General features: G+C 36.8%; 1 pseudogene; it reads right to left on the reverse strand.

Moving 5' to 3' along the window:
• Window positions 1-7,051: 7,051 nt before the first annotated feature.
• LOC101635531 lies at window positions 7,052-19,034 on the reverse strand (annotated as a pseudogene).
• Between the last annotated feature and the right edge of the window lie 1,083 nt (window positions 19,035-20,117).

Genomic DNA, 20,117 nt, shown 5'->3' on the forward strand with positions numbered 1-20,117 from the left:
AAAAAAACGTATTTATTCTTCTTTGATTGCTTAAGCAGTAAGTTCATGAAAGTATCACTTCATAAAAGAAAATTTAACCATTGGTACTTCCTGGTAGCTCAGTGGGTTAAAGCACACCACTATGAAACTATTGCATCCCCTACTGCATGAATTCTATCCCCAGCCAAGGAGATGACCCACATAGCGCGACAGAGCTCCACTGACCTGCCCTCTGCTCCCTCAGCAGTGTATTTCAGTCAATCTGCCTCCCTGCTCCCCACTCTGTCTCTGATGAATCCTCTAACACCTCTACACCTCTGGCCTCCACCCCAGTTCTTGGGTGCAGAAATAAAATAAATATTTAAAAATAAACAAACAAACAAATAGTCTTGAAAAACCTCCAAGCATATTTCCATAGGGGTTAAGCCAGCCTACATTCCCAACAGAAAAATGCCACTCTTCCTTTTTCTCCAGTCTTACCCATATTGTTCCTGGCAATATTGATAGAGGTGATTTTCACTGGTTTGGTTACTATCTTATTGTGGTTTTGATTTTCTTTTCCCTGATGATGAGTGATGAACATTTTTTCATGTGACTGGTAGCCATCTGTATGTCTTCAATCAGAGAACCTATTTAGTTCCTCTGCCCATTTTTCCTGGATTTTTGTTGTTGTTACTGAGTTATATGAGTTCTTTACAGACCTTTACTATCAGTCCATGGTCAGATATATATCGGACAAATAGTTTCTCCTATTCCAGAGTATCTTATTGTTTGTGTTATTGTCTCTTGCCATGTAGAATTTTTTTTTTAAACTTTGAAGCTCAATTGTTTATATTCTCTTTTTTTTTTTTTTTTTTTTTGTTTTCTTTGCTGCTGAATGTGAATCCACAAAACTATCTCTAATGAGATTGTCCTGGAGTGCTTTGCCTATGTTTTCTTTTATATACTTTATAGTTTCAGATTTTACATACAAGTCATTTACCCATTTTGAATGCATATTTGTGTATGACTTGAGAGAGTGGTCTAGTTTCATTCTCTTACATGCTGAAGGCCAATTTTCTCAACAACATTTAATGAAGAGGTTTTCCTTGTTCCTGTGTATATTCTTTACACCTTTGTCATAGATCATCTGTCCATTTACATGTGGTTTTTTTTTCTGAAATCTAAATTTTATAGCTTAAATTCTCTAGTTATCTCAAACATGAATGCAGAAGCAATCTATTACTAGATAACTGTTAATTCTTCAGTGGAATTGCTTTTTGGATATTTATGTGCTTGTTGATAATAAAATGAAAGCATTTGATTATTAAAAAATCATCATATATATTACCAGAGTCCCTCTGTATATTTACATGTCATGCAGTTCAATGAGCTCCAGATTGGTATTTTAATTACTTAATCACACTCTTAACACATATGGCACCTGCTTTCAATGGAAGATAATATCTTCTCAAAATAGAAAAGAATGTACCTTTTGCATGAAAATGAAAATATCAATTTATTTGGTTGCATCCATTAAAATTATAGCTTTACTTTTTTTAAAAAAAGCATTTTGCAATATACACTTGCAGAAAACTATAGACTTGGAAATTAAGTTATTTGCAATCAATTGTTAAGGAATTCCCTTCATAAATAATGAATAAAAATTATATATTAGACCGTTCTAATCTCCTTTAATTAAAATGATCTTGGCCCTCCATGGTGGCACAGGGGGTTAAAGCACAGCACTGAGAATCTAAAGCTACTTTCGCATGAGTTCGATCCCCGCCTGCCCGGTTGGAGATCCACATGGCGTGGCAGACCTCTCCTGACCTGCCGGCTGCTCCCCTCAGCAGTGTACTTCATCCATTTGCCTGTTCTGCTCCCCACTGTGTTTCTGGTGAAGCCTCTCACCCCCCTGCACCCAGTCCTGTGTGCATAAATAATTAAAAAAAAATAAAATGATCTTACTAAAATATCTTACTAAAATGATCACACATTCATTAAACAAATATTCATTTATTTACTTTTATAATAGGGTAAATGGAAGTGGTCAGGTTTTTGCCACCTTCCTGCTATTGGCACCAAGGATCCACACCTGTGTCCTTACATGCGTGCCTGATGGTGGCACTTAGAGTGAGGTGGGTGAGTGTGATGTGGTGTGCCTAAGCCTAGCGATGGAGTACATAGGAGTGGCTGTAACAAAGGACAGGTAGGCACCATGCAACAGCAAGGTGCACTAGAGAACAGTGGATAGATTATGAGAGAATGCCAGAGAGCCCAGAAAAGGTGAAGACTCTTCAGGGGCTCTGAGGCCTGCCAGACTCAGATTCCTGCTCCACCCCTTCCTTCCCTGTGCCTATTTGCCTCACTATAAGTGGTGTAGAAAGTTCATTAAAAGCCTGAAAAAAGCCACAGAGTGTTCCAGGACTCTCCTTTATCCATCTTCCAAATCGATAGAAAACCTGCTCTATGCTTTGTAGTCACTACAGAATATACCAACACACACAACATACACACTCATAAGCACCTACATGTAACTTTGATTATTTTTTTACAGTATAGGAAATCCTCCCTTCATGTGTCATCATATTTTCCCACAACCAATAGTTATTGAGCTCCTAATGGGCAAAAGGACACTATGACACCAACAAAATGAGTAAACATGATAACTGGCCTAGTCTACTAACTTCTGGAGTTCAGGTTTTGGTACTGAAACCTAACCTCAGTATCACTAAGAGAAAAATATCAACAGCTCGGGCCCTGCCAGGTGGAGCAACAGGTTAAAGTGCAGCACTATGAAGCAGTCCGCAGCCACTGCAGCACAAATTCTATCCTTGGCCAGGAAGGGGACCCATATGGCACAGCAGACCTCTCCTGACCCACCTACTGCTCTCCTCAGCAGTATATTTTAGTCAATCTGCCTGTTCTGCTCCCTACTCGATCCCACATGAATTCTCTCACCCCCACACCTATGGCCTATAGCCCAGTTCTTGTATGCATAAACAAATAAATCTAAAAAAAAAAAAATTAACAACTAGATAGAAATACTTTTTTTTTATTTTTTAAAGATTTATTTTTTTGTGCATACAGAACTGGGGTACAGGCCAGAGGCTCAGGGGCAGTGAGAGGATTCACCAGAGACAGAGTGGGGAGCAGAACAGGCAGATCCACGAAGTACACTGCTGAGGGGAGCAGCGGGCAGGTCAGGAGAGGTCTGCCACGCCATATGGTCACCTCCGGGGCAGGCGGGGATCGAACTCATGCGGAAGCGGCTTTAGATTCTCAGTGCTGTGCTTTAACCCGCTGCGCCACCAGGGAGGGCCAGAAATACTTTTTAATGAGTGATTGTGATGAGGTAAGAATTTATTTAATAATTACACAATCAATATGCTAAGTAGTAATTACTTAATATGCTAAGTGTATAATAATATCTTGTGTAAAAACTGTATTAAATGACTATACTATTCACGATTCATTATATTATATTTTAAATATGTCAACAGTTAAATTAGAAGTTATATACTTAATGAAAGTGTTGGCAATCAGCTTTTATATAGAGAAATATATATAAAATACCCCTTAATATTGCATCATACTAATGGTTTTGTAAGAAACCAATTTTAGGAATAAAATATTTTGTACTTAATATTCTCCTCTAAAATCATTTAGATTTCTGCTATGTACTAGATTGAATAGTATACCTCATAAGTTTATGTTTAAGGGCATCTTAAACACCCTTAAAATATAACCTTATTTGGAAATAGTTTTTGCAGATGTAATTAGCTAAGTGAGATACATGCTAAATTGAATGATATTTCTCCTTATTAAAATGGTCTGCGTAACCACAAATAACACACCCAGAGAATATACCCCATGGTAATATGTAGGAGGCAGAGAGTAGGGTGGTATTTTGAAAAGACATTTGCTATGATTCCCAGTAATCATTGGAAACTGGAAGAGAGGTGTGGAACAGTATCTTCCTCAGAAACTGCAGCAGGAGCAAATGCTGACAACACTTTGATTTCAGAAGTCTAGTCACCAAAGCTGTGAGAGAAAAAATTATTTTGGTGTTTGAAGTCACCTTGGTTGTGATTGTTTCAACCGACCAAAGTTGACAACAAATCTCAAATATTTTCCCGTGAGGGTTTTTTTAAGACACGGAAAACACTGTTCCATGTAAGATTTTTTATTCTTTTAAGCAATAAGCTTTAAACAATATTATACTCCAGTGTAAATGTCATCATGAAATTACTCTCAATGGCATATTATTTGTTTGGTTAAAGTTATTTCTTTTCATTTTAAGAGAAAAATTTTTTTTATTTAGATATATTATCAAAATTTGTAAAAAAAAAAAAGTCAATATCATATATAGTGTGAAAATAAAACAATTATCATAAAGAAACCAATTAAGATTTTGAGGTATAGAAGCAATGCAAAGGTTACATACAAGCGAAACCCCTAGGAAATATAATAAACTTCAAAACCGAAGCCTGTTTTTAGAAAATCACAGCTTGAATTGAATGAGCTGAGTGACAAATTACAAGGAGAAGAATTTATTTGAAGCAAAGAAGGATACTATGTCAACTAAGCTTATAAAATTGGAAAGTCAAGGATTTCAACATGAATGTGATATTTTGGATAATGAGTTTGCTTTAAAAATGATAAGAATGATATTGAAGAAATTGCTTACACCATTTGTTGAACTATGATAGTGATTATCATCATACATAATAGTACCAATACTTTGAAAAATAGAGCCTTTTAACATTGCTGAGAATATCTGGGGAATAGGTAAACTGTTAAAGAAGAATTAATAGTACAAATTTGTTTAAAATGTAGGATGCAATTTGATAATTTAACTTACAATCTAACATTGACAATAAAAAATAGATAATATTAAATGTTACATTAATATGTATCTTGCTTTATTCAAAAATTTAAGTTCAATCTTAAATTTTAAGACTTTGTTAATATTACAAAGTCTTAAGATGTTATAATTATTTGATAGTCTTAACATTATAGTCTTAAAATGCTTTAACTGGATTACTTAAAGCCTCTCATTTCAGAATGAGGAAAGCTGCAGCATAACCATAGATTTCCCAATATGGTGAAACTACAAGTTTATGTTTTACACTCTTTATCATATAAATAATAATTCACCTTACATTTATGAAGGGTTCATATAATACTAAATTTCCATTACTCCAAATACATTCATTGGCAGGATTTTGTTTAATATGTGGAATACATAAGTATGTTGATGATTTGAAGGAATTGACTAAGCTTTCTGATTTCAATAATCAGAATCAAGTTTTCTATTTATAGTAATATATTTTTATTGTGTGTCTTGTGTTATTTAGTGTTTTCAATTATATGATATCACCATCGGTGTATCTACTCTAAGGGGAGGCATTTCCATATTATAAAAAGTAAATAAAAATGTGGAGATCATTCAGTAAACCCAATTGTAAAAAGGCAAAAGATTTCTATGATCTAAAGAGAAACCAGAGTATATAGTATGCCCAATTATATTTAAGGTGAACTGGGACCATTAAAGATGGATAATTGCTGTTTGCAACAACGTAGAATAACCTGGAAGGAATTATGCTAAGTGGAATGATCAGAGAAATGTATGTGAACTCTAAGAATCGAGAAAATAAAAGTCTAATTTTTAAAATCTATGTAGAATGCCAGTTGTCAGGGGCACTGAAGCCTAAAGAGGGCTATTAATTTAGCCCTTGAACCACCACAGGTTCTTGTCCCATGGAGCTGTAAAAAGGAATTCACAGATTTTTCAAATACATGGAAAGAAGCAAATTATTCAAGAAAGTAAACAAATTTTATTTAGAAAATAAAAAGAAAAGAGAAAAAGCAAAGTCTCCAAGGCAGCCATGCCAGGGAGGGGCAAAGACACCCTTATGGCTCTGTGTCTAGGAAATAGATATATATTTAAAGATTTATTTATTTATGCATACAGAGCTGTGGTACAAGTTAGAGTCACTGCAGAGGCAGTGAGAGACTTCACCAGAGACAGAGTGGGGAGCAAAACAGGCAGATCGAGGAAGTACACTGCTGAGGGGAGCAGCGGGCGGGTCAGGAGAGGTCTGCTGTGCCAGGTGGATCACCTTCAGCTGGGGATTGAACTCACATTGTTGTGGCTATGTCCTAACCCCTTGCACCACCAGGGGAGGCCACGGAAATATTTTAAACCTTTTTTCTCATTTTAAAATCTCACCATTCTATTTTGTGATTGGCTCTTTATCTTAGTGGATATACCTGTCTGAGCAGATGTGCCCATTTTCCCAGCTCTTCAATTTATTTTTACTTCCCCTGCCCTAGTTCTCCTAAAAGATACTGCCTCAATTAGCCTTATTTTTTTCTGTCTTCATTAGCCCTCCTGCATTTTTCTGCCCTATCTCAGAATCTTCTTTAAGTCTCCAGAAGTCCCTGTCTGCATTGTCTCCAAAGCTGCCTAATTAAGCATAAACTTGCCCTGGGATTCCCTTTCTTTTTTCATACAGTTTCTGATACACTTTTTCCATCTTTTAGCTTCAAAAGCTGCTAGTATAGCCTGGTTTTGCATTACATATGATTATTAAATTCCTTACTGAGTGAAACTTATTGGTTTAAGTAATCCACCTCTTCCTTATGAAACAAAAAAAAATCATTGCTAAAGATTTCTAGAAGTTTTGTCAAGTAACATACATATGTCTTCCCAAAGACTGGCTAAGGCAGGGCAGCAAGGAGATGCTAAAACTGGCTAAGAGTCTGCCAAAGCATTGACTGGTCACTGCCTGAGTTCTTCACCTATGTGCACAATTGCAAATTCAGAGATTCAGAGAACAACAATAACTGGATTTCATTAATAAAACAGGGAAAACAGTGTTACTGAAGCCAAAAGTTGCCAGTTACCTCACCAAGCAGTGTCTAGTTTTTTTAATTCCTATACACAAATCTCCCAAGATGGTGTCTGTGTGCCACTGCAGACTGGAACATGAAGCAGCTACACCACAAGCCAGGAGCCATTGAAGCTGCCAAGACAACCCAGCACTCAGCAGACAAGCAAAACTAAAAACAGCAGCTGCAGCAGTCAAACAACCTGACCAACGGCCACACTCAAGCAGCTCAGTGAAGCATCCATCTCCATGTCTTCGCTTCCCCTGCCAGGCTGTAGTTTCAGCCTGGAAATAGTGTCAGGCTGCTTGGAAACTCTCCAAACTTTTCCTCTCTGAGTTGGCTTCTGTAAGCCCCTCTGTTTTTCACCAGCAGTCTGAAGACCAGCATGGTGCGTGCAGAAATCGCTGACCCTGGAATTCCTGAAGATCCAAAAACACTAAAATCTCAAATATTGAATCCTCAGACTGCGTCTGCCTTCCCTTATATTTCTTATCAGAATCTCCACCCCCACTGATACTTTGGGCAATCAGTCCTCACCAGAATTCCCCTCCAGGGGGCGCCACTTATAATGGTCTTCGGCATCAGCCACTGGTTACATGGTGATCTATCTCCCTTAATCACAATGGCAAAGTCATGTGTTAAACAGCATGACTCCCACTGCACTAAGATATGATAAACTACATATGATATGGTTCAGAAATGCCCAGAAAGGTTTCAGAAATGCAAGACATTTCAAAACTTATCCTTTTTCTCAGTCCATGAGGGACAAAATAGACTATGCATTGTATGTTATGTGTTTTGATGTTCCATAGTTTTGAAATTACTAGTAATATTGCTCAAAAACCTTAAATATTAAATTAAATATCAACTTATATTTGAGGAAATCCTGATGCATTACAACTAACACAGTAATACTTTAAATTTTCTATTTACTCAAAAATACACTTTTGCCAAATAAGTATCCTCTGAAAATAATTAAAATTTTACAATTTTATAAAGTCAATATTTAATGAATTAAGATACAGTTTTCTTATCATTCTCAATATTTTTTTAAAGATTTATTTATTTGTACATACAGAACTGTGGTACAGGCCAGAGGCTCAGGGGCAGTGAGAGGCTTCACCAGAGACAGAGTGGGGAGCAAAACAGACAGATCTACGAAGTACACTGCTGAGGGGAGCAGCAGGCTGGTCAGGAGAGGTCTGCCACGCCATGTGGTCACCTCCAGAGCAGGCGGGAATAGAACTCATGCGATTCAGTGCTGTGCTTTAACCCACTGCACCACCAGGGAGGGCCTTGTTCTCAATATTTACTGTAAGGAGAATGAAAAAAAAAAAAAAAAAACTCAGGCTAGCTATTGTTTTTGCCATTCACATAACAGACAACCCAAACCTTGAAATCCTGTTTCCCACCATTCAGACATCTAACAAACAACAGTTGGCACTTACATTTGCCACCATGTATGTGTAGTGTGGCTATGGGCACTTAACAGTATAATTGTAAAGGGGCTTGGCAGGGGAGTCGCTGTTCTGCTTCTTTCAGTGATGGAGTTTCTCTTCCTTTGCCTGCCTGTGTAGATGCCCCCTGTCTCAGCATTAAAGAACTACAAACTCTACCAAATTTTCCACATCATCTTCTTCTCTAATCGGCCTCAGATTGTTTTGTGAAAAATGGTGTAAACAGCAGGGAAGTTTGATAAACATGGATATGAAGTCCACTAGACCCTGGGAGACATTGAGGAGTGGCCAGCCAGGATCATGTGGTATGAGTGGCCAACTTCCTCACCTAGTGGGCACCTCCCCTGGAATTGCCAGAGGTAGATGGACCCCTGTGACAGTTGGAACAGACCCAGTGCAAAATAGAAGGGACCTGGGCCTTCATGATATTGTCCTCATGCCTCGAGGTGGCAGGGGCTGTTGGATGAGTGCTTCTCACAGCTCAAGGAGCTTGTATGTGGAGAAAAGAATCTAATGACTGGTGACTGCTGGCTGAAATACAGGGCCTGCAAAAATGTGGTGTCTGGAGACTGGCCCACTATTTCAGAAACACCAGTCTCCTACAGAGAAGAGGAGAAGGCTGAACCTTGCTTCAGATTTACCTGATGATGGCAGGAAAACCTGTCACTTCAGATACACCAGACAGGAGGACAAAGCTGGCCTCATGCTCCAGGCATGTGTGGTGGTGACAAAGAAGACAAAGCACCAGAAGTCCTTTGCCCCTGAGGATCAAGCAGCTGGGCCACCATAGATGACAGAATTCACCACGTATCACCATACATCTAAGCAGAACTGATGGACTTGGGTGAACAGTTGGATCAGAAACCAGGAGAGAATCCCTGGCAGCTTGGCTATGGCATTTGTGGGATCTCATTGTGGGTGGAATCATTTGTACAGCAAGTAGATTGTGACACTGGCTTCAGTGATCCTGCACCCATCACTGAGACAGAGCTGCAAAACAGACATGGCCTGGGCAAGCATACAGTTCTGGTTAATGGTGCGGATGGTTTGGGTTATGTGGGAGCTGTGCCAGAGACTCTGAGTAAATGGCAAACATGCTGAGCTCATCCGGGTACTTCTTAGCTGGGGTGAGGCAGGCCATATTTATTGTAAACACTCATGGCCTTGATAACGAGTGTTTACTGCTGGGATGAGGGATTTGGTATTGCAAAATTTCCCTTCATCCTCATTTGGGGCTTGTATGGCATCTTATGTGGGACACCAAATAAATGGTGGCCAGCTTGGGTGAAGCTGAGAGCCTGTGCTCTCAGAAGGGAATATGGTTAGTTGTTAAGCAACTGAAAAGGATGCCAAAAAATAGAAATAAGACTCAATAGGCAAGTTAGTTTCTTAAAGCCACCCATGCCCAAACACTGAGAGCAAGTGTTAATAGCACTAAAATAGGAACATGGCCTAATGCATATCTGGTAATGTTATGGAGACAATTGCAAGAGTACCAACAGTTCACTCCCAGAAGACAGCTGTTGTGCAGGGAAAACCTGGGGATTCCATGTTCCAGGCCCAGTCCCAGTGCCTGGAGGCCCATTTACTATAGACCCAGGGGGAGACCATGTTCAATTTTGAATAGGGTGAGAGTCAAGGGACCTGTCCATGGAACAGGCAGGGAGCAGAGGCCATAGCAGCTGTGGATGTACTCTGTTTTATGGTACTCCAAAGAGATTTCAAGGGTCTAATTGTTATATTGACAGCTATGGTGTCTACAGTGTCAAAGTGACAGCAGTGAGTTACCCCCAGGGGTTGGGAATTCACCCTCCAAAGAATTATAAATTGTATGTGGCAACAATCCCAGTGTACATCGGGGGTTGGATGTACTCTGTGTTTTGTGGCTGGAAACTACAGCCAGAGAGGTGTGTCTGGTGAAGGCAGTGTTGTGGACCATGCTGAGTATCTGCCTATACAACAGCCAGTCCCTAGATGAGTGACCAGTATGAAATAGTATTGGTTCCCAGGTGGCCACAGAGAGATTACAGAGAGAGTCACAGAAGCAGAGTTGTAGGAAGTGGGCATTGTGCATGCTACCATAGATCTATGTTTCACCCACGTGGCTGGGGAAGAAACCGGAATGTCTCTTGCCGTATGACAGAATATTATTGCGAGCTGAATAAAGTAGTTCCTTCATGCAGCTGTGCCTTCAGTCTTCTGAGCCATGAGGTGGACACATATCACATTGTAGCTGATTGAGCTAATGCTTTCTTTTCCGTTGCTCTAGCCCAGAGAGTCAAGAGCAGCTTGCCTTCACGTGGGGAGTTTGCATAGTGGTACTGTTTCATGGGCTGGTGGCAGCTGTTTGGCCTGGTGGGGGAGGCCATCCTCAGTGTGCTTCTGCCATTGCACTGATGGTATTTTGTTGATCAGTGACTTCTTTCAAATTTGGAAAAAACCTGGACCGCTACTGTGGATACAATTGAAATTACATGGACTGGGCTTTGTTGCATTATATTGCATTTTGTTGCAGTGTATATTGCTTTTGTAGGTTATGGGGTATAGTATCCTACACTCTTCACCAAGGGAATGCGGTGGAAGATTGACAGATAGATTGGTGAAAAACCCTGACAGCGTGCAATCTAAAGAAAATGAATAAAGCAGGCTATTTTTCACATTTCACACAACAGGCAGCATATATCTTGAAATGCTGTTATCTACCATTGGGACATCTAGCAAACAATAGATGGACCTCGTGTATGCAACTCTTTATGGGCTGTGTGGCCATGGGCAGTAGCAGTGCCCAGGTACTAGGTAGGGGAGTTGCTGACTGACTTTATTTGTTGGAGTCTCTTACTCTGCCTGTCTGCCTGTATATATGGTCCTGCCTGTTTAGATTTCTACTGGAGTGAAATTCAAATATCCAATATAGTTAATTTATTTGGATTATATACCATTTTATTTTTATTGTGGTAATTTTGGTTTATAACCCTGTATATGATTTAGAGTTGTCGGTTCTCAGATGTTTGCTTCCATACCACACCCACCACCAAAATACCCATAATCCACCATCCAGTGAAATATGGTAGAGAAATACATACTTAAATTGTGAAGTGGGCTCTGGAGTACAAAGATGTGGCCTCTGGGTTATAAAGATGTATACATGCATGTGTCCTCTGGGTTATAAAGATGTAAACCAACAAATACACATGTCTAGTATGTCTAGTAAGCTTATTGAAAAAAAAAAAGAACACAAATATTTAAGTAGTACACAGTCTTAGCTTGCACTGAGGCTTTGGGATTGTTTCAGTAAAATGTTTTGACTAAAATGGCAATGGACAAAGTAACTTGAATACTTTATTTGTTTTTCTTAAAATTTATTTATTTATGCATCCAGTACTGGGATATAGGCCAGTGATGCAGGGGCAGTGAGAGGATTCGTCAGAGACAGAGGCGGGAGCAGAACAGGAAAATTGATGAAGGACACTGCTGAGGGGACCAGCAGGCAAGACAGGAGAAGTGTGAGGGGCCATGTGGGTCACCTGCCTGGTCAGGGATTGAACTTGCATCATAGCGGCTACAAAGCAGCATGGCAAGTTCCAGCACTGAGATTTAACCCACTGTTGCCACCAGGGAGGGCCATAACTTCAAATTTTAATGAAAGTAAATGACAATAATGCTTTAAGTTTCAAAGCATTATTAGTTGAATAACAGCTACTACACATGAGCAAGAGTACAAACATATATTCAAGTTAAGTTGTGTTAAAAATTTGATATTTTGGGCCTTCCCTGGTGGCGCAGTGGGTTAAAGCACAGCACTAAGAAGCTAAAGCCACTGCAGCACGAGTTCGATCCCAGCCCTGGAGGTGATCCACATGGCATGGCAGACCTCTCCTGACCTGCCCGCTGCTCCCCTCAGCAGTGTACCTTGTCAATCTGCCTGTTCTGCTCCCCACTCTGTCTCTGGTGAATCCTCTCACCACACCTGCACCTCTGGCCTGTACCCCAGGTCTGTATGCACAAAATAAATAAAATCCTTAAAAAAACTGATAATTTATACAAAAGAGGAAGGCTTTGATCACAGTAATATTCTTAGTCAAGTAAAAGATGCTCTTTAACATATTTTTAATGTTAATCCAATACAATTTGTTTCAAATATAGAGAAAAATAGATAATGTAAATTATTTTTTCACTTGAAGAAACCTGTGAATTACAATTTCTGTGATGATCATTGTACTCCAGAAAACACTGTAGCCTGACACAAAATCAGAAGGGGATAGTTAGACAAAGATATGGAGAGAAAAACAACACGAAGTGTTCTTTAGAATGCTCAACAGTAAATCACAGCCGGTGTAGAGATTACATTCTATTCTTCATAAATAATCTGTAAATAAAAATCTACCATACTGATGCTACAAGTATGTAAAATTGTCAAAATAACCATAAGTTTAATCAGCTAAAGGAAAAACAGTGTTAGAATTTTTTTCACACCTGTTACAAGTCACAGAAAAAATGAACTTGCTGATAATGTATAAATCATTTTATTAAAGTTGCATGTGACATGGGGAAGTTGCCAAAACTGACTTGTGATTATGAGTAATTGAAATGCAATAGATAATCTGAAACTGAAAGCATCCTTTGCTATAGAAGCAAAAGAAAAAAATATTAGAAGCTGGAATTTGGATTCATTTGTTATAGTTAACATTTTAAATTTGACTTATATACAGTAGGATTCAGTTATGCATATTCATCCTCAATTAACTAACATCATATTGTTATATGAATTTGGCTATTTCCTTAGTATCTTAAAATATTCCAGATATTATAAAAATGAAATATCTAGAAAATATCACTAGCAAACTGACCACATTAACACATTATGTTTCTACTCTCCAGTTTGGGGCCTCATGTACACATTTTACAAGTTAGCAGTCATGGAAGAGCATGGCTTATAGGTTTAGATATTCACTTTGTAAAAAGAATTTTCAAGATCATGAAGAGGGGCCTCCCTGGTTGTGTAAGGACTAAGTCTCAGCACTATCACTGAGAGGGCTTTCCATGGCCTGAGTTTAATTCCCAGCTGCTATTGCTTTCAAAAATGTATTTCAAGAGCTCCTCCTGTTCTGCTCCCACTCTGTCTCTAGTGAATCCTCTCACCCAACACCTCCACAACTTTGGCTTATAGCCTAGTTTTTGTTTGTTTGTTTGTTTGTTTTAATTTTGTTTTATGAATAAGTAACTCTATGCATAAAATAGTCTATGCATAAACGAAGTTTTTTTTTTTTTTAAGCTGCTAATTTTACTAGCTGTGTACTATTCCATTAAGTTTATATACGGGTTTAACTACTATTTTCCATTGCTTCATATTTTACTTCTATTGTCACTTTTAAGCAGAGAAATTCATGATGTGTGTAGTTTTGCTTTTATTGTCTCCTCAAGACACAGAACATTCAAAACATTTTGACTTTGGTAGTGGGATACAGAAGAACATAAATGAACAATTTACTTATTAAAAAAATATTTATTTATGCATACAGAGCTGGAGCACAGGTCACAGGTGCAGGGGCAGTGAGAGGCTTCACCAGAGACAGAGTGGAGAGCAGAACAGGCAGACTGACAAAGTACACTGCTGAGAGGAGCAGTGGGAGCGTCAGAAGAGGTCTGCAATGCCATGTGGATCACCTTCCCACCAGCGGGGATAGACTCATGCTGAAGTGGCTTTAGCTTCTTAGTGCTGTGCTTGAAACCCCTGCGCCACAGGGAAGGGCCCATAAAATGAATAATTTATTAAAAAATGATCTCTCCTTTAAATCAAAATCATTTACCTCACTTTTTCCTTTTATTTTAACTCTAATGTTTAAGTATCATTGATGAGTGTTTTTATGGGAACTATAAGCTTAGGTAGAAAACGCTTCATATTAAGTGTTGCAAAAGATTAAAAGCTAAATAGATTAATATGATGGTAAGAATTATCCATCAAGCCCTTGATCCACACCTTCCTATTTTTAAACTGTGGTTGGATTACTAGAAAATTAAGGATATTGTGATATGTGAAACAGACCTTACCAGCAAGAAAACTGAAGGAGATATAATAGAAAAACTGAAAAAGTAGTAAGCAACAGGATTAGTATATATGCAATGAATAATAAAATTATCCATTGAACCTAAAATAAAAATGTCTGCTGTATTGGGTACACAGTACAGATTTAGACCATGAAGGATCACCATGTGTGTCTCCAGCATCATTTGAGTAACTCCAGTTTATCTGGGAATCTTTGGTTAGTTGCAACTTCCAGATTCCTTTTAATTATGAGACTGCATAACTATTCATTATTATTTTATTTTGCCATTCACTTTGAGCTGACTTTATAGTAATACATTCGTTGTTGATTAAATATTGACTCCTCAACATTTGGTACTGTGCCAGAAAATTAACTGGTGCTGTTTTAACATAAATAGCTCAAATAGTTTATAGAGTGAAGAGATCTGTGTAGCCTGGAAAAGTTAGAAATAAAAACTTATAATAAGGTAGTTCATGTAATAGGTTCTGATAAACCAGAAGTTGAACAGAGAAAAGTATTTTAAGCATGGAAATGAAATTAATAAACTTAAAAGAATACGACTAAAAATGTATTTATTATAGCTAAGATTATAAATTATCCTAAGGCAAAATTTAATGATATTGGTGAATGATAACAATCTTGGCTAAGTTAGAAAACATATATCAGGATAAGTTCTGATGAGATAATCCAAAGTTTGAAATAATTTCGGAAGAGGAGATAAGAAAGGATCCCTTGTACATTGCTGTCGTGAATGCAAACTGGTTCAGTGCTCATGGGACAGAGTGTGAAAGTTTCTCAAAAGATTAAAAATAGATCTAGCAAAGCAATCATTTTAATGTATTATGGTAAGTAAAAATATAAATGTACTGGGCCCTCCCTGGTGGAACAGAGGGTTAAAGCAATGCACTAAGAAGCTTAAGCCACTTCCTCATGAGTTCGATTCCCGCCTGCCCCGGAGGAGATCCACATGGCGAGACAGACCTCTCCTGACCCGCCCGCTGCTCCCCTCAGCAGTATACTTCGTCGATCTGCCTGTTCTGCTCCCCACTCTGTCTCTGGTGAAGGCTCTCACCACTTATGCAACTCTGGCCTGTACCTGAGTTCCGTATGAAGAAATGAGCAGAACCTATTAAAAAATACAAATGTACTGTCAAACTAAAGTAATATAAACAACACTACATCATATCTAGGATCAAGGTGAGTGGTTCCAATACAGAGCTAAACCCATATAAGTCATCCTGATCATAATGGCTTATAAGGTGTCAGGTTTCCAGTAAAGAAACTATTCCATGAAAATCTGTAAATCTTTTCAATGTTTCAAGTCTGTAAAACCTGGATAAGGCTTCAACTATCTTGAAGCAGAAACAAGATACAAGATCTCACAGTAAGATTCTCAGCCTTAATAAGATAAAAAAAAAAAAAAAAATGTCTTCATACAGCTTATGCTCTCTGGCTCCTGAAAGACTTCAAGTGCAAAATAAAGAAGTTGCCAAAGAAATAAACTGGAGTAGTTAAGCAAAATTTCCATTGTCCCACTACTACTTTGAATCCTCACAAAGGGTGTGCTCTAACAGTCTTTTCAAAATGTTTCATGTCATCCATTTAACATATTCAAAGATAACAGCAGGCATGATTGTAATAGTAAATACAGTCCCAGATGTAGGCAATATGGCTACAATTTGGGAGTTCTTCAGTCCAATGACATTCTGGCTATTGATTTCACAGATGTTATATTCTGTGAGACGATTATTTCTGGCTGCAGAACTATATTTAACTTGAATGCCATTTTTCCATTTTTAAAAATAAAGTCAACATGCCCAGTGCTCTCTTTATACATGGTGATTGTGTGTTCAAAGGGCCAATCATGAACAATATCCAAAAGCATATTTGAGCAACATATGTGCTTCCTTAGAATTTGAGCCTGTAATTTTTTCCATTGATTTTAAGTGCTGGATCCCTAATTATCGACTGATCAGTGAAGCTGGAGAATTTGCCCCTAATGGCTACACTCTATGGAGTTAAGCCTGAGCCCAATTTTTACATCTTGATCCTTAAACAAAATTAGTTCATGAATTTGTTGCTTAATTACTGCTTTACTAATTCTAAAATCATTACCAGTTAAGAAAACACCATCTACTTCATGCTATCAACAGTAGATCTTACTACCAGCTATCTCGAAACTGGTGCTCCAGAGACCATGGTGATTTTTACACATATTTTTCTGTTTAAGTTCAGAAGCCTGTTCTGAAAGAGTTCAGGAAAAAGTTTGGGGTATATATTTCCATTTTGAAAGATGGAAACACAAACTTGAGACAAATTTGCTAGATTAGGAGGGTTTGTAGAAAAAAAATTTTTGATCTTGGATTACTTTGTTTAGTATTAGGTCATTAAGAAATTAACACAGAGACATTTTTGTACATGAATCTTATACATTATTATTGCATTTTTATTATTATTTTAAAATGTATTTACTGTGCTCTCTCCTTTATTTTTGTATAATCCAAGGCAATGTGTGGGTCACTGACTGGAACTACAGAAAAATAGGCCAATGACTGAACTGCAAATTTTAAGATCTGCCCAAGAAACATGTTATGGTACAGCCTCTACATTTTCTCCTTCTTTCCATTTGTAATGGGTTGGTTACTTTTCTTGTTATATGGTTTTTTCTGTAATTTTGAAAACTTGGATATTTACCTCTTTTCAGAAGAATTATGTGCAAATATTTCTCCTATTTTTTAAACTCTTTTTTTGGTTTGATAGTTTCATTCTTTGCCCAGAAGTTAGCTTCTTGTTTGTTTGTGTTTAGTTTGGTATAGTGTCATTTGTTTATTTTTGGTTTTATTTTCCTTATGCTGGAATTGTCATGGAGTTTGTGGTCTTGTATTCATTATTCTCTGCCTAAGTCTCTAATCCACTTTGATTGACTGTTTTTTGTTTGTTTGTTTTTTTGTATTTGTTATGAAATAGTAGTCTCTTTTTACTCTTTTGCTTATGGTAATCTCATTTCCTAATAGTGTATATTAAAGAAACTCTCTATTGTATGCTCATGGGTTCTTTGTTACTAAAATACTATCCATAAAAGTGTGGGCTTATTACTCAATTCTTAATTATTTTCCTTTGATCTCTGTTTTATTATTCATTCTAATAGCATATAGTTTTAATTACTGTTATTTTATAATATAGTTTGAAGTCTGGAGCATAACACTATGGTATTTCTATTCAGGGCATGTTTTTTCTTATCTTTCTGTAAATTTGTCTCTGATTCTATTTTACAAAAATAAAATAAAATAAAACTTATTAAACTTTCTCTTCAAGATTTATTTTCAGAAATACAGCAAAGGCTAGAGACTTACTAACCAAACCCTTGCTGTGTTCCAAGTTTGCCTGGGAATTGAGAACTTGTATTCAGTGACTGGGCCTGCAGGAAGCTATTGGCAGCCACTGTCTTGTTGGATAAAATAACTGACTAGCATACACAAGAACAGCAAACTTTGTGAAAGCTGATATTTGCAAGGAACTTGAAAAGGATCTGGCTGTTTGTTCTATTAAGTAAAGATGACCACAGAGGCCAGAAAATTTGCCATGTAATCAAGCCCTGCCCCTATGTTTACTCACGTTTTTAGTTCAATTTTAATAAACATTCTTTTCCATATAATTTCCTTGCTGAACCTAGGAATGTAAGATGATTGGGGGGACATCTGCTCTACGATTTTCTCACATCACTGGTATCTGAATAAATTCCCTTATACAAAAATTTGTCTCTAATTAATAAATACCCTGCAATGAATAGCCAGATCTTGGCTCTGTTTAATACCTTGACTATTCTATTTCAGATTGAAATCTATTATCCTATGTTATTCTGTTCATACTATGTTAACATGATACCAGAGAGTCTGATATACAGACAACTAAAATTTATTCCTTATTTCTGGAGGATAGGAGTCTGAGATCAGGATGTCAGCTAAGTTGGTTTCTGATGAGATCCCTATTTCAGAGTGAAGACTTCTCTTTCCATCCACAGCTGGTGGAAAGGAAATTTCTTCATGGTACATTTTAGAAAGGTTTCAATTCAAGTCATGGAGGCTCAGCTTTTATGATCGTATGACTTACTGAAAGACTCACACACATTTGGGATCATCAGGATTTCAACATGAGTTAAAGGGTGAAATAATTTCAGTTTATTGAATTTTCTCCTTCACAAAATTCAAGTTATTCTCATGTGAAAAATATATTCCCATCCATCCTAACAGCCCCAAATTCTATTTTTTAATTGAATGTTAGTTTTGTGTAGAACTGGAATACATGTCAGAGGTGTGAAGAATGGAAATATTCACCAGACAGAGTAGGGAGCAGAGCAAAGTATAGATTAAAAATATAGAAAAGTAACATTGATCGTGATGTAATTATGAGAAAGTTTTGATCACTGCAAAAACAAAAACAAAAACAAAAAAAACAGAGATGAGAACTGAGCAAGAAGAAAAATGGATTGCTGATAGTAAAGCATAGTGCCCGTAACATTAAGAAAAGGCAAACACATTTTGACATATAAGGAACACAGCTATTTATTCAAAGAAGTTACTTTATTTGAGTTGGTGGTATGATGGTTGGTAATTAGTGGAAGGGTGTTCACTTGGGTAGTTATGGCAGTATAAGTGTGCTCCATTTTCAGGGTCATATTCCAAAATAATTAAATAAGATGAAAAATAATTGAATTATTTATTTTCCTCAAAGCTATTATTCTATGTGCTATCATTATTATTATTGCTTATTATTATTATTATTATTATTATTATTATTATCATTATCATTATTATTATTGTTATCAGGTAGCTGTTTGCATTTATAATACTATCACTCTTTACTAGTTTTCTGTTATGTCCCATTATCAACCACATTTAATCATATTCATTTAATCCTCACAAAAATATTTCTTTAATATTGTAATAAATTTTACAGATATTTCATTTCATTTTAGAATTTGTTTAATGTGATTTTTATTTTGAAAGACTGAAATCTCTGGTCTGTTCTTTGAGAAAATAAAAAAGCAACCTGGATTTGATCTTAAGGGTTCAAAATTTGAAATGTCTTCCTTGCATTATCAAAACAATTTCAAAAACCCAATTAAAAAGAAAGTAAGTGATTAAGAAGAAAACATTTTTCCCCACATCAAGCTCATTATTTGGAAAACACATTTAATCTGTAATTGAAATGGCATCTAGCATACTCCATAAATTTTCATTCATTATTTCTTATCTGAAGTCATATATACAAATATACGAATATATATATATATATGAGTATTATAAGGCTTTATCCTCTATTCCTCAAAGGAAATCTACACCTTAAAAATCATGTTCATATTTGCTTACCTATAGGACCTTTAGAATTACCTGAATTATATATGGGAGAGTCTATGTTTTCATCTTGTTTATATAACGTGATTCATTCATTTAAACAAATGTATATTATTCCTAATGTAAAAATCATCCTCAAATAAGAAAACATAATATATAGTACAGAATACCTATCAACGTATTAGATTTAAGAAAAAAATGATAACTATTGAAGACTGAATTATTTCCTATTTTAATAGAGGATACATTTTTACATTCAAGTGTCACATTTGTACTTTAACAGCCAGCAAATGCATCTAAAGGATTCAAAATTCTACCAAAAAATGCTAAATATAAAAATTTGTTAGTGACATTTTGTTGTTTTTGTTCTCTCTATATAAGCATATTAAAAAATAAGGGCAGGC

Source organism: Condylura cristata, unplaced genomic scaffold, assembly GCF_000260355.1.
Source record: "Condylura cristata isolate star-nosed mole 26May11 unplaced genomic scaffold, ConCri1.0 scaffold00012, whole genome shotgun sequence".
NCBI lineage: Eukaryota > Metazoa > Chordata > Mammalia > Eulipotyphla > Talpidae > Condylura > Condylura cristata.